The following is a 26,487-nucleotide window of genomic DNA, read 5'->3' as shown; positions in this document are numbered from 1 at the left end:
CAGTGTAAACTGTCCATGGTTCTCTGTCCATTGTGTATCAGTGTTAACTGTCCGTGGTTCTCTGTCCATTGTGTATCAGTGTTAACTGTCCATTGTATATCAGTGTTAACTGTCCATGGTTCTCTGTCCATTGTGTATCAGTGTTAACTGTCCATGGTTCTCTGCGCGTGATGTATCAGTATTAACTGTCCAGGGTTCTCCGTCCATTGTGTATAGGTGTTAACTGTCCATTGTGTATCAGTGTTAACTGTCCATTGTGCATCAGTGTTAACTGTCCATGGTTCTCTGCTCGTGATGTATCAGTGTTAACTGTCCATGGTTCTCTGTCCATTGTGTATCAGTGTTAACTGTCCATTGTGCATCAGTGTTAACTGTCCATGGTTCTCTGCGCGTTATGTATCCGTGTTAACTGTCCATGTTTCTCTGTCCATTGTGTGTCAGTGTTAACTGCCCACTTTGTATCAGTGTTAACTGTCCATTGTGCATCAGTGTTAACTGTCCATGGTTCTCTGCTCGTGATGTATCAGTGTTAACTGTTCATGGTTCTCTGTCCATTGTGTATCAGTGTTAACTGTCCATTGTATATCAGTGTTAACTGTCCATGGTTCTCTGCTCGTGATGTATCAGTGTTAACTGTCCATGGTTCTCTGTCCATTGTGTATCAGTGTTAACTGTCCATTGTGCATCAGTGTTAACTGTCCATGGTTCTCTGCGCGTTATGTATCCGTGTTAACTGTCCATGTTTCTCTGTCCATTGTGTGTCAGTGTTAACTGCCCACTTTGTATCAGTGTTAACTGCCCACTGTGTATCAATGTTAACTGTCCATTGTGTATCAGTGTTAACTGTCAATGGTTCTCTGCTCGTGATGTATCAGTGTTAACTGTCCATGGTTCTCTGTCCATTGTGTATCAGTGTTAACTGTCCATTGTGCATCAGTGTTAACTGTCCATGGTTCTCTGCTCGTGATGTATCAGTATTAACTGTCCAGGGTTCTCCGTCCATTGTGTATAGGTGTTAACTGTCCATTGTGTATCAGTGTTAAATGTCCATTGTGCATCAGTGTTAACTGTCCATGGTTCTCTGCTCGTGATGTATCAGTGTTAACTGTCCATGGTTCTCTGTCCATTGTGTATCAGTGTTAACTGTCCATTGTGCATCAGTGTTAACTGTCCATGGTTCTCTGCGCGTTGTGTATCCGTGTTAACTGTCCATGTTTCTCTGTCCATTGTGTGTCAGTGTTAACTGCCCACTTTGTATCAGTGTTAACTGTCCACTGTGCATCAGTGTTAACTGCCCACTGTGTATCAATGTTAACTGTCCATTGTGTATCAGTGTTAACTGTCCATGGTTCTTTGCCCGTTATGTATCAGTGTTAACATGTCAGACATCATTGTTCTTCATGTAGCTATGTTAACTCGTCCTGGGACATGCTGTGTGTCGGAGGTTCATGAATGATTACGGACATATCTAAAACGTAGCTCCATCATGAGCAGTACGGGTTTGTGTTTGTATCTCTACTTGCAACGTAGGATCCGGCCGTGAAGCACCTTTTGTACGTTGAATGTACACGAATGCCTTGACGCCTGATGGTGGTTATATAACAATCCATCTGCAATCCCATTTGACTCGGACCCACAAGTGCAGTCAATTTTGTATTGATATTCTATGGCATTTTATAAACATTTGTTTAATGGGCCATTTGTTTGCTTTACTAACACTAGAAATTATCGCCTACGCGACTGTGGTAAATTTCCGGAAGCTCGGTGTTTTCAAGTAAAGACCACGAGTCAAAACGCTATCGACCAATGTGTTTGATTGAGTAGCGCGCCACCAACTCGAGATGTAGCGAATGATTGGTTCGTTCTCCCTCAATGTTCAGTTTGGTCGCTAGATGGCGAAGGGGATTACTGTCACCAGATCGATCGGAGCGGTAATCACGTGACAGGGACAGATTTTAAGAGCATCGTGCCTCGATTAGTTGCCAAGAGGATCCTTTTTTAAGTTTCTTTGAACACAGATGTCCTGTGAAAATGCTTAGAGTCGGATACAAAGGCCGTGAGAGTTGAACAGACGTGATGACAAGGGACAGACAAGGCTAAAGTCGCTGGTAAGTTCTTTAGGTTTCGATCGATTGCTGAAGAACGGAAGCTATAGACAAATCTCAGAAATCGATCGATTCTTTAGGGTCAGCAATAATCAATTACGAGGAAGGGACGTGTGCGGCGCCTGGCAATTTCGCCATTGCTCCTACAGTGTGCTAACTTGTCTGCCGCTCACAACCCCATACAACCAACACCGTGTTGTACTTCATCTCCATCTAGTTGTACTTAACACTTCACGAAGGGGAGGGGGAGAGGGTATTATTTATTATTTCATGTTAAATGTATCAGAAGACGTTCTTTGCGTTTTTGACGATACAACACAGATGAAACGTGTTGCTCGCCAGTGTATGTGAGAACTTTCCCCTTACCCACCATGTCTAACACGCTCGGCCTATAACAGAGTTATTAATAGGACTTTCACAAGTTATGATGAATGTTTTTGGCAAAGTTGCCTCTAAATATGAATTGCAGATACTGTTCTAGAAGACATGGTGCTTTTTTGCGGTCATTGTACTCGCACACGTTCAGTTTGCTGGGGGAATAGTACAAAGGGAATATATCTGTTCCCCGACAGCTGGTATAGATACATGTAGTTATACGACAGTTGTTATAGTTGTTATATACGCCAGCTGATATAGTTCCTATACGGCACTTGTTGTAGTTGTTATACGGCAGTTGTTATAGTTATTATACGGCAGTTGTTATAGTTGTTATACGACAGTTGTTATAGTTGTTATACGACATTTGTTATAGCTGTTATACGACAGTTGTTATAGTTGTTATATACGCCAGCTGATATAGTTGTTATACGACATTTGTTATAGTTGTTAAACGACAGTTGTTATAGTTGTTATACGGCATTTGTTATAGTTGTTATACGACAGTTGTTATAGTTGTTATACGCCAGCTGATATAGTTGTTATACGACATTTGTTATAGTTGTTATACGACATTTGTTATAGTTGTTATACGGCAGTTGTTATAGTTGTTATACGCCAGCTGATATAGTTGTTAGACGACATTTGTTATAGTTGTTATACGACAGTTGTTATAGTTGTTATACGGCAGCTGATATAGTTGTTATACGGCAGTTGTTATAGTTGTTATACGACAGTTGTTATAGTTGTTAGACGACAGTTGTTATAGCTGTTATACGACAGTTGTTATAGCTGTTATACGGCAGTTGTTATAGTTGTTAGACGACAGTTGTTATAGTTGTTAGACGACAGTTGTTATAGCTGTTATACGGCAGTTGTTATAGTTGTTATACGGCAGTTGTTATAGTTGTTATACGACAGTTGTTATAGTTGTTATACGCCAGCTGATATAGTTGTTATACGGCAGTTGTTATAGCTGTTATACGGCAGTTGTTGTAGTTGTTATACGACAGCTGATATAGTTGTTATACGGTAGCGGATATAGTTGTTATACGGCAGTTGTTGTTGTAGTTGTTATACGGCAGCTGATATAGTTGTTATACGGCAGTTGTTGTTGTAGTTGTTATACGGCAGCTTATATAGTTGTTATACGGTAGCTGATATAGTTGTTATACGGCAGCTGATATAGTTGTTATAGTGGCAGATGTTGTTGTTATACGGCAGTTGTTGTAGTTGTTATACGACAGCTGATATAGTTGTTATACGGTAGCTGATATAGTTGTTATACGGCAGTTGTTGTTGTAGTTGTTATACGGCAGCTGATATAGTTGTTATACGGCAGTTGTTATAGCTGTTATACGGCAGTTGTTATAGCTGTTATACGACACTTGTTGTAGTTGTTATACGGCAGCTGATATAGTTGTTATACGGCAGTTGTTATAGTTGTTATACGGCAGCTGTTATAGTTGTTATACGACAATTGTTATAGTTGTTTTACGGCAGCTGATATAGTTGTTATACTTCAGGTGATATAGTCGTTATACGACAGTTGTTATAGCTGTTATACGACAATTGTTATAGTTGTTATACGACAACTTATACAACATTTGTTGTAGTTGTTATACGGCAGTTGCTGTAGTTGTTATACGACAGCTGATATAGTTGTTATACGGTAGCTGATATAGTTGTTATACAACACTTGTTGTAGTTGAAATACCGCAGCTGATATAGTTGTTATACGACATTTGTTGTAGCTGTTATACGGTAGCTGATATAGTTGTTATACAACATTTGTTGTAGTTGTTATACGGTAGCTGATATAGTTGTTATACAACATTTGTTGTAGCTGTTATACGGTAGCTGATATAGTTGTTATACGACATTTGTTGTAGCTGTTATACGGTAGCTGATATAGTTGTTATACAACATTTGTTGTAGTTGTTATACGGTAGCTGATATAGTTGTTATACGACATTTGTTGTAGCTGTTATACGGTAGCTGATATAGTTGTTATACAACATTTGTTGTAGTTGTTATACGGCAGCTGATATAGTTGTTATACGACATTTGTTGTAGTTGTTATACGGTAGCTGATATAGTTGTTATACGACATTTGTTGTAGTTGTTATACGGTAGCTGATATAGTTGTTATACGACATTTGTTGTAGTTGTTATACGGTAGCTGATATACTAGTAGTTGTTATACGACATTTGTTGTAGTTGTTATACGGTAGCTGATATAGTTGTTATACGACATTTGTTGTAGTTGTTATACGGCAGCTGATATAGTTGTTATACAACATTTGTTGTAGTTGTTATACGGTAGCTGATATAGTTGTTATACGACATTTGTTGTAGTTGTTATACGGTAGCTGATATAGTTGTTATAACAACATTTGTTGTAGTTGTTATACGGTAGCTGATATAGTTGTTATACGACATTTGTTGTAGTTGTTATACGGCAGCTGATATAGTTGTTATACGACATTTGTTGTAGTTGTTATACGGTAGCTGATATAGTTGTTATACAACATTTGTTGTAGTTGTTATACGGCAGCTGATATAGTTGTTATACAACATTTGTTGTAGTTGTTATACGGTAGCTGATATAGTTGTTATACGACATTTGTTGTAGTTGTTATACGGTAGCTGATATAGTTGTTATACAACACTTGTTGTAGTTGTTATACGGTAGCTGATATAGTTGTTATATACAACATTTGTTGTAGCTGTTAAACAGCAGCTGATATAGTTGTTATACGGTAGCTGATATAGTTGTTATACGACATTTGATTGCTGTAGTTGTTATACGGTAGCTGATATAGTTGTTATACAACATTTGTTGTAGTTGTTATACGGTAGCTGATATAGTTGTTATACGACATTTGTTGTAGTTGTTATACGGCAGCTGATATAGTTGTTATACGACATTTGTTGTAGTTGTTATACGGTAGCTGATATACTAGTAGTTGTTATACGACATTTGTTGTAGTTGTTATACGGTAGCTGATATAGTTGTTATACAACATTTGTTGTAGTTGTTATACGGCAGCTGATATAGTTGTTATACAACATTTGTTGTAGTTGTTATACGGTAGCTGATATAGTTGTTATACGACATTTGTTGTAGTTGTTATACGGTAGCTGATATAGTTGTTATACAACACTTGTTGTAGTTGTTATACGGCAGCTGATATAGTTGTTATACGGTAGCTGATATAGTTGTTATACGACATTTGTTGTAGTTGTTATACGGCAGCTGATATAGTTGTTATACAACACTTTGTTGTAGTTGTTATACGGTAGCTGATATAGTTGTTATACAACACTTGTTGTAGTTGTTATACGGTAGCTGATATAGTTGTTATACAACACTTGTTGTAGTTGTTATACGGCAGCTGATATAGTTGTTATACGACAGCTGTTGTAGTTGTTATACGGCAGCTGATATAGTTGTTATACGGCAGCTGATATAGTTGTTATACGGTAGCTGATATAGTTGTTATACGACATTTGATTGTAGTTGTTATACGGTAGCTGATATAGTTGTTATACAACATTTGTTGTAGTTGTTATACGGTAGCTGATATAGTTGTTATACGACATTTGTTGTAGTTGTTATACGGCAGCTGATATAGTTGTTATACGACATTTGTTGTAGTTGTTATACGGCAGCTGATATAGTTGTTATAATGACATTTGTTGTAGTTGTTATACGGTAGCCGATATAGTTGTTATACGACATTTGACAGTTGTTATACGGTAGTTGATATAGTTGTTATACAACATTTGGTATATATGTTGTTAGGTAGCTGATATAGTTGTTATACGACATTTGTTGTAGTTGTTATACGGTAGCTGATATAGTTGTTATACGACATTTGTTGTAGTTGTTATACGGCAGCTGATATAGTTGTTATACGGTTGTAGTTGTTATACGGTAGCTGATATAGTTGTTATACGACATTTGTTGTAGTTGTTATACGGCAGCTGATATAGTTGTTATACAACATTTGTTGTAGTTGTTATACGGTAGCTGATATAGTTGTTATAATGACATTTGTTGTAGTTGTTATACGGTAGCTGATATAGTTGTTATACGACATTTGTTGTAGTTGTTATACGGTAGCTGATATAGTTGTTATACACATTTGTTGTATAGTTGTTATAACGACAGTTGGTATAGTTGTTTTACGACGGCAGCTGATATAGTTGTTATACGACATTTGTTGTAGTATACGGTAGCTGATATAGTTGTTATACGACATTTGTTGTAGTTGTTATACGGCAGCTGATATAGTTGTTATACGTTATACAGTTGCAGTACGGCAGCTGTATAGTTGTTATAACGACAATTGATATAGTTGTTATACGGCAGCTGTTAGTTGTTATACGGTAGCTGATATAGTTGTTATACGACAGCTTGTTGTAGTTGTTATACGGTAGCTGATATAGTTGTTATACGGCAGCTGATATAGCTGTTATACGGCAGCTGATATAGTTGTTATACGACATTTGTTGTAGTTGTTATACGGTAGCTGATATAGTTGTTATACGACAATTTGTTGTAGTTGTTATACGGCAGCTGATATAGTTGTTATACGGCAGCTGTATACGGCAGTTGTTGTTATATACGACAATTGACATTTGTTGTAGCTGATAGTTGTTATACGGTAGCTGATATAGTTGTTATACGACATTTGTTGTAGTTGTTATACGGTAGCTGATATAGTTGTTATACGACATTTGTTGTAGTTGTTATACGGCAGCTGATATAGTTGTTATACGACATTTGTTGTAGTTGTTATACGGATAGCGGCTGATATAGTTGTTATACGACATTTCTTGTAGTTGTTATACGGCATGATATAGTTGTTATACAACACTTGTTGTGTGTTGTTATACGGTAGCTGATATAGTTGTTATACAACACTTGTTGTAGTTGTTATACGGTAGCTGATATAGTTGTTATACGACATTTGTTGTAGTTGTTATACGGCAGCTGATATAGTTGTTATACAACATTTGTTGTAGTTGTTATACGGCAGCTGATATAGTTGTTATACAACATTTGCTGTAGTTGTTATACGGCAGCTGATATAGTTGTTATACGACATTTGTTGTAGTTGTTATACGGTAGCTGATATAGTTGTTATACATTTGTTGTAGTTTATACGTTGTAGTTGTTATACGGTAGCTGATATAGTTGTTATACGACATTTGTTGTAGTTGTTATACGGTAGCTGATATAGTTGTTATACAACATTTGTTGTAGTTGTTAAACGGCAGCTGATATAGTTGTTATACGACATTTGTTGTAGTTGTTATACGGTAGCTGATATAGTTGTTATACAACACTTGCTGTAGTTGTTATACGGCAGCTGATATAGTTGTTATACGAAATTTGTAGTAGTTGTTATACGGCAGCTGATATAGTTGTTATACGGCAGCTGATATAGTTGTTATACGGCAGCTGATATAGTTGTTATACAACAGTTGTTGTAGTTGTTATACGGTAGTTGTTGCAGTTGATATACGGCAGCTGATATAGTTGTTATAAAACAGTTGGTATTGTTGTTAAACGACAGTTGGTATATATGTTATACAACAGTTGGGATAGAAGTTATACGGCAGCTGATATAGTTGTTATACGAAATTTGTAGTAGTTGTTATGCGGCAGCTGATATAGATGTTATACGACAGTAGGTATAGTTGTTTTACGACAGTTGGTATAGATGTTATACGACAGCCGGTATAGTTGTTAAACAACAGTTGGTATAGATGTTATACGACAGTTGGTAATGTTGTTTCACAGCAGTTGGTATATATGTTATACGACAGTTGGTATAGATGTCATGCAACAGTTGGTATATATGTTATACGACAGTTGGTATAGTTGTTATACGACAGTTGGTATATATGTAATACAACAGTTGGTATAGATGTTATACAACAGTTGGTATATATGTTATACGACAGACGGTATAGTTGTTAAACAACAGTTGGTATAGTTGTTTTACAACAGTTGGTATAGATGTTATACGACAGTTGGTATAGATGTTATAACGACAGTTGGTATAGATGTTTTACGGCAGTTGGTAGAGATGTTATACAACAGTTGGTATAGATGTTATACGACAGTTGGTATAGATGTTATAACGACAGTTGGTATAGTTGTTTTACGACAGTTGGTATAGATGGTATACGACAGTTGTTATAGATGTTAAATGACAGTTGTTATAGATGTTATAACGACAATTGGTATAACGGCAGTTGGTATAGATGTTATACGACAGTTGTTTTACGGCAGTTGGTATAGATGTTATAACGACAATTGTTATAGTTGTTTTACGGCAGTTGTTGTTATAGATATAGTTATAACGACAGTTGTTATAGCTGTTATACGGCAGCTGATATAGTTGTTATACGGCAGTTGTTAGGCTGATATAGTTGTTATACAACAGTTGTTTAAGTTTATACGGCAGTTGTTCATAGTTGTTATACGACAATTGTTATAGTTGTTATACGGCAGCTGATTTAGTTGTTATACGGCAGCTTATATAGTCGTTATACGACAGTTGTTATAGCTGTTGTACGACAACTTATACAACATTTGTTATAGTTGTTATACGGCAGTTGCTGTAGTTGTTATACGGTAGCTGATATAGTTGTTATACGACATTTGTTGTAGCTGTTATACGGTAGCTGATATAGTTGTTATACAACACTTGTTGTAGTTGTAATACTGCAGCTGATATAGTTGTTATACAACATTTGTTGTAGCTGTTATACGGTAGCTGATATAGTTGTTATACAACATTTGTTGTAGTTGTTATACGGTAGCTGATATAGTTGTTATACGGTAGCTGATATAGTTGTTATACGACATTTGTTGTAGTTGTTATACGGTAGCTGATATAGTTGTTATACGACATTTGTTGTAGTTGTTATACGGCAGCTGATATAGTTGTTATACGACATTTGTTGTAGTTGTTATACGGTAGCTGATATAGTTGTTATACAACATTTGCTGTAGTTGTTATACGGTAGCTGATATAGTTGTTATACGACATTTGTTGTAGTTGTTATACGGTAGCTGATATACTAGTAGTTGTTATACGACATTTGTTGTAACTGTTATACGGTAGCTGATATAGTTGTTATACAACATTTGTTGTAGTTGTTATACGGTAGCTGATATAGTTGTTATACAACATTTGTTGTAGTTGTTAAACGGCAGCTGATATAGTTGTTATACGACATTTGTTGTAGTTGTTATACGGTAGCTGATATAGTTGTTATACAACACTTGCTGTAGTTGTTATACGGCAGCTGATATAGTTGTTATACGAAATTTGTAGTAGTTGTTATACGGCAGCTGATATAGTTGTTATACGGCAGCTGATATAGTTGTTATACGGCAGCTGATATAGTTGTTATACAACAGTTGTTGTAGTTGTTATACGGTAGTTGTTGCAGTTGATATACGGCAGCTGATATAGTTGTTATAAAACAGTTGGTATTGTTGTTAAACGACAGTTGGTATATATGTTATACAACAGTTGGGATAGAAGTTATACGGCAGCTGATATAGTTGTTATACGAAATTTGTAGTAGTTGTTATGCGGCAGCTGATATAGATGTTATACGACAGTAGGTATAGTTGTTTTACGACAGTTGGTATAGATGTTATACGACAGCCGGTATAGTTGTTAAACAACAGTTGGTATAGATGTTATACGACAGTTGGTAATGTTGTTTCACAGCAGTTGGTATATATGTTATACGACAGTTGGTATAGATGTCATGCAACAGTTGGTATATATGTTATACGACAGTTGGTATAGTTGTTATACGACAGTTGGTATATATGTAATACAACAGTTGGTATAGATGTTATACAACAGTTGGTATATATGTTATACGACAGACGGTATAGTTGTTAAACAACAGTTGGTATAGTTGTTATACAACAGTTGGTATAGTTGTTTTACAACAGTTGGTATAGATGTTATACGACAGTTGGTATAGATGTTATAACGGCAGTTGGTAGAGATGTTATACAACAGTTGGTATAGATGTTATACGACAGTTGGTATAGATGTTATTACGACAGTTGGTATAGTTGTTTTACGACAGTTGGTATAGATGGTATACGACAGTTGTTATAGATGTTAAATGACAGTTGTTATAGATGTTATAACGACAATTGGTATAGTTGTTTTACGGCAGTTGGTATAGATGTTATACGACAGTTGTTTTACGGCAGTTGGTATAGATGTTATAACGACAGTTGGTATAGTTGTTATACGACAGTTGGTATAGATGTTATACAACAGTCGGTATAGATGTTATACAACAGTTGGTATAGATGTTATACAACAGTTGGTATAGTTGTTTTACGACAGTTGGTATAGATGTTATACAACAGTTGGTATAGTTGTTTTAGGGCAGTTGGTATAGATGTTATACGACAGTTGTTTTACGGCAGCTGGTACATATGTTTGACCACGTTTGGTGTCTGTCCACTATGTCCAGATGCTGGGTTTCGCATTGCCTGTTACCCTGATATGGATAAACAGCACAGTACTCTTCTGCATTATGAGGATGTAGTGGATCTAGCTTAAATGTCGGGATTGTCCAGTGTCACCTTACTGGAGAAGTCGCCAGGCAGAATTCCCTGATCAGACTATGGATTGTTTGGCGGCGGCGTCAACAGTTCGACCGCCATGCAGAGCTTAGCTTTATGGCAAAGGTCGGGCATCACGTGACTGAGCTTCTACCGCGGTCTCCGGCTGCTCAGATCTCTACCAAAACCATTGGTGCTTTCTCTACGTGATTAGGCCGCAGCAGATATATTGCCATCGTGGCTGCTAGGTTACATGAGCTATTGTCGGGAGAGTCATTAGATAAATCTGGGAAGGAAGCTTTCCACAGCGGAATGTCCAGTTTAACTTCAAATGAAATATCATGTTCTTAAGAGCCTAAGAACAGTTGTACGCAGTCATAGATATTGAACAGTAGTTTGACTAGAAAATATTCTACAGTCGTATGTGTACATGCGCGGTTATCCACATCACATGTGAAATAAATGTACTGTTACTTACATAACTACTTAAATACGCGTGGAGTGCATGTTTGTCCTACACATTATTACACAATGTGTTGGAGGTAGCTACACGTCATAGATTAAGAGTACACATATTGTAACAAGGGCAATGCGTTTCCTGTCTTTCATATTCTTTTTATGGTACATGCTGTAAGACATATGCTATATGATACATCCTACACAATATATGTTATATGATACATCCTACATAATACATGCTATACGATACATGTTATATATGATACATGCTACATAATACATGTTATATGATACATCCTACATGATACATGCTACATAATATATGTTATATGATACATCCTACATAATACATGCTATACGATACATGTTATATATGATACATGCTACATAATATATGTTATATGATACATCCTACATGATACATGCTACATAATATATGTTATATGATACATCCTACATAATACATGCTATACGATACATGTTATATATGATACATGCTACATAATACATGTTATATGATACATCCTACATGATACATGCTACATAATATATGTTATATGATACATCCTACATTATACATGCTACATAATGTATGTTATATGATACATCCTACATGATACATGCTACATAATATATGTTATGTGATACATGTTACATAATATATGTTATATGATACATCTTACATGATACATGCAACATAATATATGTTATATGATACATCCTACATGATACATGCTACACAATATATGTTATATGATACATCCTACATAATACATGCTATACGATACATGTTATATATGATACATGCTACATAATATATGTTATATGATACATCCTACATGATACATACTACATAATAAATGTTATATGATACATCCTACATGATACATGCTGCATAATATATGTTATATGATACATCCTACATAATATATGTTATATGATACATGTTATATATGATACATGCTACATAATATATGTTATATGATACATCCTACATGATACATGCTGTATGATACATGCTATTTGATACATGCTAAATAATATATGTTATATGATACATCCTACATGATACATGCAATATGATACATGCTACATGATACATGCTTTTGGATATATGCTATATGATACATGCTAAATAATATATGTTATATGATACATCCTACATGATACATGCAATATGATACATGCTATTTGATACATGCTTTTTGATACATGCTATTTGATACATGTTACATAATATATGTTATATGATACATCCTACATAATACATGTTACATAATATATGTTATATGATACATGCTACACAATATATGTTATATGACACATCCTACATGATACATGTTACATAATATATGTTATATGATACATGCTACACAATATATGTTATATGACACATCCTACATGATACATGCTATACGATACATGTTATATATGATACATGCTACATAATATATGTTATATGATACATGCTACATGATACATGCTATACGATACGTGTTATATATGATACATGCTACATAATATATGTTATATGATACATCCTACATGATACATGCTATACGATACATGTTATATTTGATACATGCTACATAATATATGTTATATGATACATCCTACATGATACATGCTGTATGATACATGCTATATGATACATGCTAAATAATATATGTTATATGATACATCCTACATGATACATGCAATATGATACAAATTAGCTATGAGCGCGTGAGGTCCTGCCGACAACAAGGGCTGTAGTTTGTTAGCTTGTTCGAGGGCTGTTACTTCTAACTTCCGCCTTTGTTTTGCTTTAAATTGTCATATAGTATATTTTTTAGGTATCCCAGAAAAGGAGACTTCATCAATCGTAATGTAAATCTTTGAAAGAGTTGGCAAACTCTGCTACAACGCTTCCAGTTTGCTTCTCCAAGCACACTGCAAAACTCTCGGTCGGTTCACCTCCCTGAACCACATTATTCCCCTTCTGGCCAGCCCTTTTTGCAATGCTAAAGCCCTAAATGAAGCAAGTCTGGATTTCCTCAGGTTCCGAATCTCCCACCTCAGTTTGTCCCCAATATAATTAATAGGGAATAGTTTAGTTAATCAAAATTACACACATAATCAGAGACTAGGCGTTAGTTTAGCCTACCTCGTACTTTACAGCGGTTCCTATCATCTGACCTGTAATCTGCACCGGGTGACCAGTAACAGCCCTACACACTGCAGTTATTGATACACACCCACCCTACACGCTGCAGTTATTGATACACACCCACCCTACACACTGCAGTTATTGATACACACCCACCCTACATATTGCAGTTATTGATACACACCCACCCTACACACTGCAGTTATTGATACACACCCACCCTACACACTGCAGTTATTGATACACACCCACCCTACACACTGCAGTTATTGATACACACCCACCCTACACACTGCAGTTATTGATACACACCCACACTACATATTGCAGTTATTGATACACACCCACCCTACACACTGCAGTTATTGATTCACACCCACCCTACACACTGCAGTTATTGATACACACCCACCCTACATATTGCAGTTATTGATACACACCCACCCTACACACTGCAGTTATTGATACACACCCACCCTACACACTGCAGTTATTGATACACACCCACCCTGCACACTGCAGCTATTGATACACACCCACCCTACACACTGCAGTTATTGATACACACCCACACTACATATTGCAGTTATTGATACACACCCACCCTACACACTGCAGTTATTGATTCACACCCACCCTACACACTGCAGTTATTGATACACACCCACCCTACATATTGCAGTTATTGATACACACCCACCCTACACACTGCAGTTATTGATACACACCCACCCTACACACTGCAGTTATTGATACACATCCACCCTACACACTTCAGCTATCGATACACACCCACCCTACACACTGCAGCTATCGATACACACCCACCCTACATACTGCAGCTATTGATACACACCCACCCTACATACTGCAGCTATTGATACACACCCACACTACATACTGCAGCTATTGATACACACCCACCCTACATACTGCAGCTATTGATACACACCCACCCTACATACTGCAGCTATTGATACACACCCACCCTACATACTGCAGCTATTGATACACACCCACCCTACATACTGCAGCTATTGATACACACCCACCCTACATACTTCAGTTACTGACATATCTGAAACTCCCAAATTTAAACAGGTTAACTCTCCTTAGATATGTCGATACTACTGTCGAAGACCGGACGTTCGACCACACGCGCAAATGCTTAGAATAACAGCCTGGATCTCATGCTCTTAGATTATTTACGCTTTTGTAATACCGCGAAAACGTATCTACTAAAACACTATGTTCGTATGTTGTCCGAAATACTTCTGGGTGTGTGAGTTACTCTGATGCTAGTAGGAATAAATTTGATGCAATTTAACAAATGCATTAAACATGAAACTATTCGCAAATGTTCTAAACACGAAACCCGGTTTTGTATCCCTGTAGGTCCTTCGTTCACCAGGAAACTGGACTAAGATTAAATCTTTTGTTGTCAAAATCGACGTTTTCAATAACGGGGTCGCTTTGATGTCCACCTCTGAACTCAGAGCTCTCCATTACTGCAATTTAGCGACATATAGATAATACAGCGCCACAGTTACAATCAATTATGTGTGCTTCTTTGAAGAGGCTGTCTTCAGTCTTTCCACGGGATTCTTTAAGATGCGTACGCCTACCGGAAGTTTGTTGTGAAGGGCTTCTATGCGAGCTGCTGGGTACTGGCATATTGACCGCTGGCCTCCAAGAAACTGCCGCTAATGCACTAGCTTGTTCTAACCATGTTGATTTTCGAGTCGATGTCTGTGGATTTTAGGCATCTTTGTCTGCAGGATTGCAATTAGCCTTGCTACTCATAGAGTGGCTATTGAGGTTTTTGTAACTGCTTTTACGACTAAAGATGTTTATAACGCATCTCTAAACATGAGAGTGAGGGCCACCGACTGGGGAGGTTCGCGCTGACCTGCTGTTCGTGTACAAGGCACAGACTAGACCACCAAACTGTGACAGTAAATCACAGGAACACCAGAACGATGTGTTTACACACAGTTTTCAAACATTGACCGCGTACGATAGTATCTGACTGGATGGCATTTAATATATAAAGATATAATGTTGATATGTTAAATAATAGTTAGATCTATTGATGTCCAGTGTGTGTTGAAGAATAATTAACATTCGATATGCGCTCTATGTTAACGCAGTGATCAGCGCGAGATGCCCAGTGCTTAATGAAGAATAACATGCGATATACGGTCTATGTTAACACAGTGATCAGCGCGAGATGCCCAGTGTTTTATGAAGAATAACACGCGATATGCGCTCTATGTTAACACAGTGATCAGCGCGAGATGCCCAGTGTTTTATGAAGAATAACACGCGATATGCGCTCTATGTTAACACAGTGATCAACGCGAGATGCCCAGTGTTTTATGAAGAATAACATGCGATGTGCGCTCTATGTTAACGCAGTGATCAGCGCGAGATGCCCAGTGTTTTATGAAGAATAATATGCGATGTGCGCTCTATGTTAACGCAGTGATCAACGCGAGATGCCCAGTGTTTTATGAAGAATAACACGCGATATGCGCTCTATGTTAACGCAGTGAAGAATGACACGCGATGTGCGCTCTCTGTTAACACAGTGATCAGCGCGAGATGCCCAGTGTGTGTTGAAAAATAACACACGATGTGCGCTCTATGTTAACACAGTGATCAGCGCGAGATGCCCAGTGTGTGTTGAAAAATAACACGCGATGTGCGCTCGATGTTAACGCAGTGATCAGCGCGAGATGCCCAGTGCTTTATGAAGAATAACACGCGATGTGCGCTCTATGTTAACGCAGTGATCAGCGCGAGATGCCCAGTGTTTTATAAAGAATAACACGCGATGTGCGCTCTATGTTAACGCAGTGATCAGCGCGAGATGCCCAGTGTTTTATGAAGAATAACATGCGATGTGCGTTCTATGTTAACACAGTGATCAGTGCGAGATGTCCAGTGTTTTATGAAGAATAACACGCGATGTGCGCTCTATGTTAACGCAGTGATCAGCGCGAGATGCCCAGTGTTTTATGAAGAATAACATGCGATATGGGCTCCAAGTTAACGCAGTGATCAGCGCGAGATGCCCAGTGTTTCATGAAGAATAACACGCGATATGCGCTCTATGTTAACACAGTGATCAGCGCGAGATGCCCAGTGTTTTATGAAGAATAACACGCGATATGCGCTCTATGGTAACGCAGTGAAGAATGACACGCGATGTGCGCTCTCTGTTAACACAGTGATCAGCGCGAGATGCCCAGTGTGTGTTGAAAAATAACACGCGATGTGCGTTCTATGTTAACGCAGTGATCAGCGCGAGATGCCCAGTGTTTTATGAAGAATAACACGCGATGTGCGCTCTATGTTAACGCAGTGATCAGCGCGAGATGCCCAGTGTTTTATGAAGAATAACATGCGATGTGCGCTCTATGTTAACGCAGTGATCAGCGCGCGATGCCCAGTGTTTTATGAAGAATAACACGCGATGTGCGCTCTATGTTAACGCAGTGATCAGCGCGAGATGCCCAGTGTTTTATGAAGAATAACACGCGATGTGCGCTCTATGTTAACGCAGTGATCAGCGCGAGATGCCCAGTGTTTTATGAAGAATAACATGCGATATGGGCTCCAAGTTAACGCAGTGATCAGCGCGAGATGCCCAGTGTTTGATACATATGAACACATTACCTGATGAATTATGTATACGAAAGTGAGGGGTTAACCGTGGGTCACAAACACTCTCGGTTGAAGAGATTGTGTACATGTAAATGTCTTCTTAAGGAACTTTACATTAAACTGCCTCCCGTCGGTATTGTGTTAGTCGAGAAATGTAACACAGGGTGTCAGAGTGATTTCTCTCGAGAAATGTAACACAGGGTGTCAAAGTGATTTCTCTCGAGAAATGTAACACAGGGTGTCATAGTGATTTCTCTCGAGAAATGTAACACAGGGTGTCAGAGTGATTTCTCTCGAGAAATGTAACACAGGGTGTCAGAGTGATATCTCTCGAGAAATGTAACACAGGGTGTCAGAGTGATTTCTCTCGAGAAATGTAACACAGGGTGTCAGAGTGATTTCTCTCGAGAAATGTAACAGGGTGTCAGAGTGATTTCTCTCGAGAAATGTAACACAGGGTGTCATAGTGATTTCTCTCGAGAAATGTAACACAGGGTGTCAGAGTGATTTCTCTCGAGAAATGTAACACAGGGTGTCATAGTGATTTCTCTCGAGAAATGTAACACAGGGTGTCAGAGTGATATCTCTCGAGAAATGTAACACAGGGTGTCAGAGTGATTTCTCTCGAGAAATGTAACACAGGGTGTCATAGTGATATCTGTCGAGAAATGTAACACAGGGTGTCAGAGTGATTTCTCTCGAGAAATGTAACACAGGGTGTCAGAGTGATTTCTCTCGAGAAATGTAACACAGGGTGTCAGAGTGATATCTCTCGAGAAATGTAACACAGGGTGTCAGAGTGATTTCTCTCGAGAAATGTAACACAGGGTGTCAGAGTGATTTCTCTCGAGAAATGTAACACAGGGTGTCAGAGTGATATCTCTCGAGAAATGTAACACAGGGTGTCAGAGTGATTTCTCTCGAGAAATGTAACAGGGTGTCAGAGTGATTTCTCTCGAGAAATGTAACACAGGGTGTCAGAGTGATATCTCACGAGAAATGTAACACAGGGGGTCATAGTGATTTCTCTCGAGAAATGTAACACAGGGTGTCAGAGTGATATCTCTCGAGAAATGTAACACAGGGTGTCAGAGTGATTTCTCTCGAGAAATGTAACACGGGTGTCAGAGTGATATCTCTCGAGAAATGTAACACAGGGTGTCAGAGTGATATCTGTCGAGAAATGTAACACAGGGTGTCAGAGTGATATCTCTCGAGAAATGTAACACAGGGTGTCAGAGTGATTTCTCTCGAGAAATGTAACAGGGTGTCAGAGTGATTTCTCTCGAGAAATGTAACACAGGGTGTCAGAGTGATATCTCTCGAGAAATGTAACACAGGGTGTCAAAGTGATATCTCTCGAGAAATGTAACACAGGGTGTCAGAGTGATTTCTCTCGAGAAATGTAACACAGGGTGTCATAGTTATATTTTTCGAGAAATGTAACACGGGGTGTCATAGTTATATTTCTCGAGAAATGTAACACAGGGTGTCATAGTTATATTTCTCGAGAAATGTAACACGGGGTGTCATAGTTATATTTCTGGAGAAATGTAACACGGGGTGTCATAGTGATTTCTCTCGAAAAATACCAAACAAGTCATCGCCGTGTCTTTTGTCGAAAAATATATCAGATGTCAATATGGTGCCCTCTGCAGTAGTGTCTTCTGTATGGAAAGACGACGCAGGTCATCGTAGTGTCTTCTGTCGGGGACTGCAGATTGTACATGTATAGTATGTGTAAGTTTATTGTGAAGTCGAGATCAAGTTTGGTTCTGTAGACCAACCACACTATCATTCTAGATTGGAAACTTTCCTAAATAGTATTGCACTCTTAATTCTATTTGAACAATGATAACATTCAATACACACAAACAACAACAACATCAACAGCAGCAGCAGCAACAACAAAAACAACACACACAGAAATGCTTTCGTATATAGAGAATACTACACGAGGTCTCATTACATACGAATTATACGAAACGAGTGTCCTTCCTGTGGTATCTGACCAATACACACAAACAACAACAACATCAACAGCAGCAGCAGTAACAACAAAAACAACACACACAGAAATGCTTTCGTATATAGAGAATACTACACGAGGTCTCATTACATACGAATTATACGAAACGAGTGTCCTTCCTATGGTATCTGACCGAGCGAAAGCGAGGTCAGATAACATAGGAAGGTCACGAGTTTCGTATAATTCGTATGTAATGAGACCGAGTGTGGTATTTTATTTATTACCCACGTCTTACATGCATTAAACTGACAAAATAGCGTATTTTTGTTAATATTTTGGTTTCAAACCGAAACCGGTTTCATAAAGGGGTTGCGGAAAAGTTTTGTACTGTAGTACAATATTTGCATGACGTCACACAAAATGACGTCACTGCCTTGGTAACCGACGTCACGATGCATGTCAGTTGTCATCGCCTCGAACAGCCTCCTATAGTAAACTACTCCGTAGCACCCCGTTTCTTGGTTTGCAGTTGCTTCTTTCGGCTAACATCACTGGTGGAAACATTGCGTTTATGTTTTTCGACGGATATAATGTCTCAGTTCGACTCACAATTAAACAGCGACACGGCAACGTTCTCGATTCTTACATTCCCACAATGCATTTAAGTTGTAGAATGAATGAATTCACGTGTTTGTTATGAATGAAAATATAGTTACGTAAGAATGTGACCTAATTGAGAGGTCATCGGTTATCCAATCAAATCGTTGGAATCTCAGGTCAAGGCGTTACGACACAGGTCAACGCGATACGACACACGTGTGACGTACGAGATTAGTATGCAACTACCCATACGTTGACCACGTGGGTAATAAAGGTCACTATCACCCCGGCTGTTATATCGGGAAGACAATAAAAGAGTTTCACTCACTGCCTGCAATGATGGCCTGTCGTTCTGTTACCTCAAGAAGGTCGTACCACAGATGCCTCCTACTCTAGATTCTGCACAAACCTTACTGAGGAATTATATTCCAAGACAGCTGTTCTAATCAATACAGATTTGTACACGTACGTATTATCTGATTAGGATATCCTACCGCGGGATATGGTATCGACCTTTCCCAGACCTGATTGGTGAGGAACCTTGGCAGACTTGTCACGCAAAGCCACCACGGCCATAGAGTCTCCAGCAACTCGCGTCAATACCGGGCTACCAAGCCCAGCAGCACTAACACGTCATCTCATCCAGTTTGTTGCAGTTGATATAAAGATTTATGTTAAAGTTTGGCACACACAGGAATTTTAAATACGACTGACCGTATGCCCTTATGCAATGTCGAGGAAATGGCTCGTGATTCAGACTCAAGTCACAAGGATCCTTGCCTGAATTTCTCTCCAGGGATAAGCACATTTTCCACGCAGCGAAAGGTAAGCTAAGACAATATCCCAGACTTACTTGATATGGCGTGTTCATGTGGCATTTGTGAAAAAAGTCATACTTCATCGCCTTAAAAGGTTTTTGATACAACATATGGCAGTAGTGAGAGGAGTACCAGTCTGACTATTTTAGGCATTTAATACTTGCGATTTTTCTGAGAAACTAACTATAGAATTATGAACATGTTTTGTGTTATTAATTGTGAAACGTTGTCCGTGGTGACTGAGAAGTGAGGCTATAAGGTTAATCAAAGCACCGTTGTTTTTATTCCACAGTTGATATAAACATGTATATGTCATAACTTATAATGCAATGCTTGTCTTTGATAACAATATAAATGCCTTTGCTGGTGTATTCGGTGTTGATGAATTATCTCAGTTAAACCCCGAACACATGGGGGATATGACATTCGCTTCTATCTGTAAACAAGGGTTACCCTGACAACGACTAGCTCAACAAAATGCATTAACCATTTTTGTAAAGACGCAATATGTCCCAGTCTTGATTCACAGAGAACATTCTGAAGTTTCGGTTTAGTTGAAGATATTTCGAAGTGTATGACCCCGAGGCAATGTCCCCGGACCTGAAGGCTTGTCACTTCTGTGTGGCATTTGAAACAAACTGAGATATGGCAATGACCTTTCACACTGTTGTATTATGTACATGACGTCGGGTATCCAGTTTCGTCGTATTTTGGTGTATCCATGGAAACAAAGATGATAGTCCTGGATGTTTATTGTTGGAATTGGTTTTGAGCAGAATATTCATTTTGTACTGTCATCTTTCGACAACGATGATGAAAACATATTGAAGATATGTCTACATCTACTGGAAGTTGCCTTCCTGAAACAGCAAAGCAACCCAGAAAAACTCTTGATAAAACTGCCAAACATGTCAATCATGAATATTGATATATTGATTATATTCCGATTATTGATACTTTAAAACCTGTTTAGAGTATGGAGCAAGGAAAATGGTAAGATATTTGTTCAGGGTCTCTACGTATTATCACTGTGCATCTACTGGTTCCAAGAGATCCCCAGTCTCTATCACCAATGTCCACCTTGGTGTGTTTACTGCCATCGTGATTAACATCCGTCTTGTTGCTGGAATACAGCATAAACATTGCATTCTTCTAACTGAATTGTAGATTCCAAGCAAGAAGGTATCCATAGATTGTGTGTAATCAACCACATACAGAGTTTTTGTGCGATGTCCCCCTACTGTCTGATATAGCCAATGGCCAATATTGATTGCCTTGTTTGCCCCAAGAACTACCTCCCTGTTGCGGCGTTGAAGCACCTACAGATGATAGGTCCATTACAGGCTTCTCCTGGCTACTTCCACTATATAAACTGTATTTCCAGGGAAACCAATACCGTATTTAATTACGTTTTCTTTGTAGACGTTTTTCTCCACGGTTATAGATCTTCGTGAAAAGCCAAACGGCGAAACCAGACTCGCAGCATGCAGCTTTAATTAGATTCAATCAGGGCCGATGATGTTTCATAACACAAGTAATTAGTGTTTTACATGACGCACGCATGCCGCCAGGGAACAGTTCTGACTTTTTGTATCTCTTGCATCCAAGAACTGCTGAGAACGTTTATTCTCAAGTCAATGTTGTTTGATTTTCGAGATGAAGAGACAAGCTAACGAACTAAAAGCCTCGCCGTTAATATTGGAGTGAAATGGCTATGGGTTGGGTTGCTCGTGGAGGAGCTGTGTTTTCAGGAGGATGAAGTAAGGAAGTTAGTGTCGGTGATTTGAGGACAGAAGGTTCTGCTCGAGTATCAAGGTATTTTCTCGTTGAACTGATTCTGCTAAGTGTAATCAAGTTTCCGGGTCCCTAGCAGGCGGTACGCTTTGTCATTCCAGGGCGAAAGGAAGTCAGGTGTTCGGCGCGTTCCCCGAACAGACCATCTCTCAGCTTCTTGATTACACACAATATTAGACTCATAAATACGGTAGTAGTGAAACTAATTATCTTTTGAGATACGTGTTGCTATATAATCAATACCCTTGGAGCTGATACATATGGAAGAAGTACCCGTGCGGGTGCGGGGCCACGTATACATGTGTGCTGTCTGACTGACTGATTAGGAACTATAGTAATAGGGGGTTCTCGTGCTGACGATGTTTAGCACGTGTTTGTGGCATGCTGTGAACACTTGAAGCAGATATTAAGGTTCACCTCGTCAGTGGTTTTCTATCATTAACAACAGAATACCCTGACAACACTCTTATAGCTGTGCCTCGTAGAATTCTGGCAATGAATAGATCAGTGCTCGATAATAGCTGGGTGTACTGTGAATTACATGCATTAGTAGTGAGGTGTACGTGAATTACATGTATTAGTAGTGAGGTGTACTGTGAATTACATGCATTAGAAGTGAGGTGTACGTGAATTACATGTATTAGTAGTGAGGTGTACTGTGAATTACATGTATTAGTAGTGAGGTGTACGTGAATTACATGTATTAGTAGTGAGGTGTACGTGAATTACATGTATTAGTAGTGAAATGTACTGTGAATTACATGCATTAGTAGTGAGGTGTACGTGAATTACATGTATTAGTAGTGAGGTGTACTGTGAATTACATGCATTAGTAGTGAGGTGTACGTGAATTACATGTATTAGTAGTGAGGTGTACGTGAATTACATGTATTAGTAGTGAGGTGTACGTGAATTACATGTATTAGTAGTGAGGTGTACGTGAATTACATGTATTAGTAGTGAGGTGTACGTGAATTATATGTATTAGTAGTGAGGTGTACGTGAATTACATGTATTAGTAGTGAGGTGTACTGTGAATAACATGTATTAGTAGTGAGGTGTACGTGAATTACATGTATTAGTAGTGAGGTGTACTGTGAATTACATGTATTAGTAGTGGGGTGTACGTGAATTACATGCATTAGTAGTGAGGTGTACTGTGAATTACATGCATTAGTAGTGAGGTGTACGTGAATTACATGTATTAGTAGTGAGGTGTACGTGAATTACATGCATTAGTAGTGAGGTGTACGTGAATTATATGCATTAGTAGTGAGGTGTACGTGAATTACATGTATTATTAGTGAGGTGTACTGTGAATTATATGCATTAGTAGTGAGGTGTACGTGAATTACATGTATTAGTAGTGAGGTGTACGTGAATTATATGCATTAGTAGTGAGGTGTACGTGAATAACATGCATTAGTAGTGAGGTGTACGTGAATTATATGCATTAGTAGTGAGGTGTACTGTGAATTACATGTACTATTAGTGAGATGTACTGTGAGTTATATGCATTAGTAGTGAGGTGTACGTGAATTACATGTATTAGTAGTGAGGTGTACGTGAATTACATGTATTAGTAGTGAGGTGTACTGTGAATTACATGTGCCGGTGTCTGGGTGTAGTCAGTCACTCGCTTGGTGTATGACAGATCTTGTTCTTCCATTCAAAGATGTCCAGTTGATGGGGTCCAGTCTTACACTGATTTCCCAGGTAAAACTGGCGTATGTGAAGATGTTTTCTGTATTACGACAAGAAGCCTCCTGTGAGCTCCAGTCACGAAGCCGGGGACGCCATTGACCTGCCTCCTCCTCTCCCCAGGGTCTGGAATGAGAGAAGATCAGTCACACCAATTATGTGTGCACGTTCCGAAACATGAACTTGATTTATGTCACAGGCCTGTGTTTTATCTCGTGACTGTAGTTGACCAGACAGGCAGTAAACATAATAAACACGCTAATTAAATGTGCAGAAACAATCTTTCCAGTTATCGACCAGTGCCGCCTCGGTACAAGCAGCGAGCACGAGCAGTTAAAGTTAAGCACCCTTCCCGCTAGACGTGATTACATTAACCTCTACATGGTTAGAAATATTCCCATAGGGCACAATTCATCATTCGCTTTCAACTTTTTGTTTGCTGAAATAGTTGAGATTTCTTTTTGCTTGCGTTTCCAATCCTGCACGAACTGGTGGAAGTCCTGGTTCTGCGATCGTCTTATCTCTCACTTCTTTGTTGAGATAGGGTCTTGTATTTGTAATTTGTTGTTTGAAAATTGGAGGCTGATAAACCTTTCTTTCTGAAGCTGCTTTTTTCCCGAATCGATTGGTTTCTTCATTACTGCCAAAACAATGTGCGTGCCCGAGTCCTACTTGTGGAAAGCACACTCACATTGTGTGAACATGTGCCTCCAACTGCCCTGCACAAGCCTGGTCAGACATGTCACGGCGCCCTCGTCAGGATCTTTAATACTACTTGTTTCAAAATACCAATGTTTCGAAAAAAAATACCGTTTTGGAAAGGTTCTCTGAGGGTATTTGCAGCATTTACTGTTGTAGGTTGTGAGGATATTTGCAGCATTTACTGTTGTAGGTTGTGAGGGTATTTGCAGCATTTACTGTTGTAGGTTGTGAGGATATTTGCAGCATTTACTGTTGTAGGTTTTGAGGATATTTGCAGCATTTACTGTTGCAGGTTGTGAGGGTATTTGCAGCATTTACTGTTGTAGGTTGTGAGGATATTTGCAGCATTTACTGTTGTAGGTTGTGAGGGTATTTTCAGCATTTACTGTTGTAAGTTGTGAGGATATTTGCAGCATTTACTGTTGTAAGTTGTGAGGTATTTGCAGCATGGACTGTTGTAAGTTGTGAGGGTATTTGCAGCATTTACTGTTGTAAGTTGTGAGGATATTTGCAGCATTTACTGTTGTAGGTTGTGAGGGTATTTGCAGCATTTACTGTTGTAGGTTTTGAGGGTATTTGCAGCATTTACTGTTGTAAGTTGTGAGGGTATTTGCAGCCTTTACTGTTGTAAATTGTTGTAGGGGAGGGTATTTGCAGCATTTACTGTTGTAGGTGAGGGTAGTGAGGGTATTTGCAGCATTTAATGTTGTAGGTTGTGAGGTTATTTTCAGCATGGACTGTTGTAGGCTGTGGGGGTATTTGCAGCATTTACTGTTGGAGGTTGTGAGTGTATTTGCAGCATGGGCTGTTGTAAATTGTGAGGGTATTTGCAGCATTGATTGTTGTAGGTTGTGAGTGTATTTGCAGCATGGACTGTTGTAAGTTGTGAGGGTATTTGCAGCATTTACTGTTGTAGGTTGTGAGACTATTCGCAGGATTTACTGTTGTAGGTTGTGAGAGTATTTGCAGCATATACTGTTGTAGGTTGTGAGGGTATTTGCAGCATTTACTGTTGTAAGTTGTGAGGGTATTTGCAGCATTTACTGTTGTAAATTGTGAGGGTATTTGCAGCATTTACTGTTGTAGGTTGTGAGGGTATTTGCAGCATTTAATGTTGTAGGTTGTGAGGTTATTTTCAGCATGGACTGTTGTAGGTTGTGGGGGTATTTGCAGCATTTACTGTTGTAGGTTGTGAGGGTATTTGCAGCATGGACTGTTGTAGGTTGTGGGGGTATTTGCAGCATTTACTGTTGGAGGTTGTGAGTGTATTTGCAGCATGGGCTGTTGTAAATTGTGAGGGTATTTGCAGCATTTACTGTTGTAGGTTGTGAGGGTATTTGCAGCATTTAATGTTGTAGGTTGTGAGGTTATTTTCAGCATGGACTGTTGTAGGCTGTGGGGGTATTTGCAGCATTTACTGTTGGAGGTTGTGAGTGTATTTGCAGCATGGGCTGTTGTAAATTGTGAGGGTATTTGCAGCATTGATTGTTGTAGGTTGTGAGTGTATTTGCAGCATG

General features: G+C 38.7%; 1 protein-coding gene across 3 annotated transcripts in view; it reads left to right on the top strand.

Moving 5' to 3' along the window:
- Positions 1–1,895: 1,895 nt before the first annotated feature.
- The window catches only part of LOC124288908, a 29,937-nt gene continuing 5,345 nt past the window's right edge, over positions 1,896–26,487 (top strand). Inside the window, exon 1 of one of the 3 annotated variants that reach the window (XM_046725499.1) lies at positions 1,896–2,108. The gene's annotated coding sequence lies outside the window, so the exon portion shown is untranslated. Of the gene's footprint in view, positions 2,109–20,542; positions 20,781–22,454; positions 22,589–26,487 lie in introns of those variants that run through there. The other 2 variants (XM_046725500.1, XM_046725501.1) reach the window with 2 other exon arrangements.

The sequence above is a fragment of the Haliotis rubra genome, unplaced genomic scaffold (assembly GCF_003918875.1).
Source record: "Haliotis rubra isolate DU_JTF1 unplaced genomic scaffold, ASM391887v1 Scf429, whole genome shotgun sequence".
Classification (NCBI taxonomy): Eukaryota; Metazoa; Mollusca; class Gastropoda; order Lepetellida; family Haliotidae; genus Haliotis; species Haliotis rubra.
Note: the sequence above shows the minus strand (reverse complement) of the source record. Positions and strands in the feature narration are given on the sequence as shown.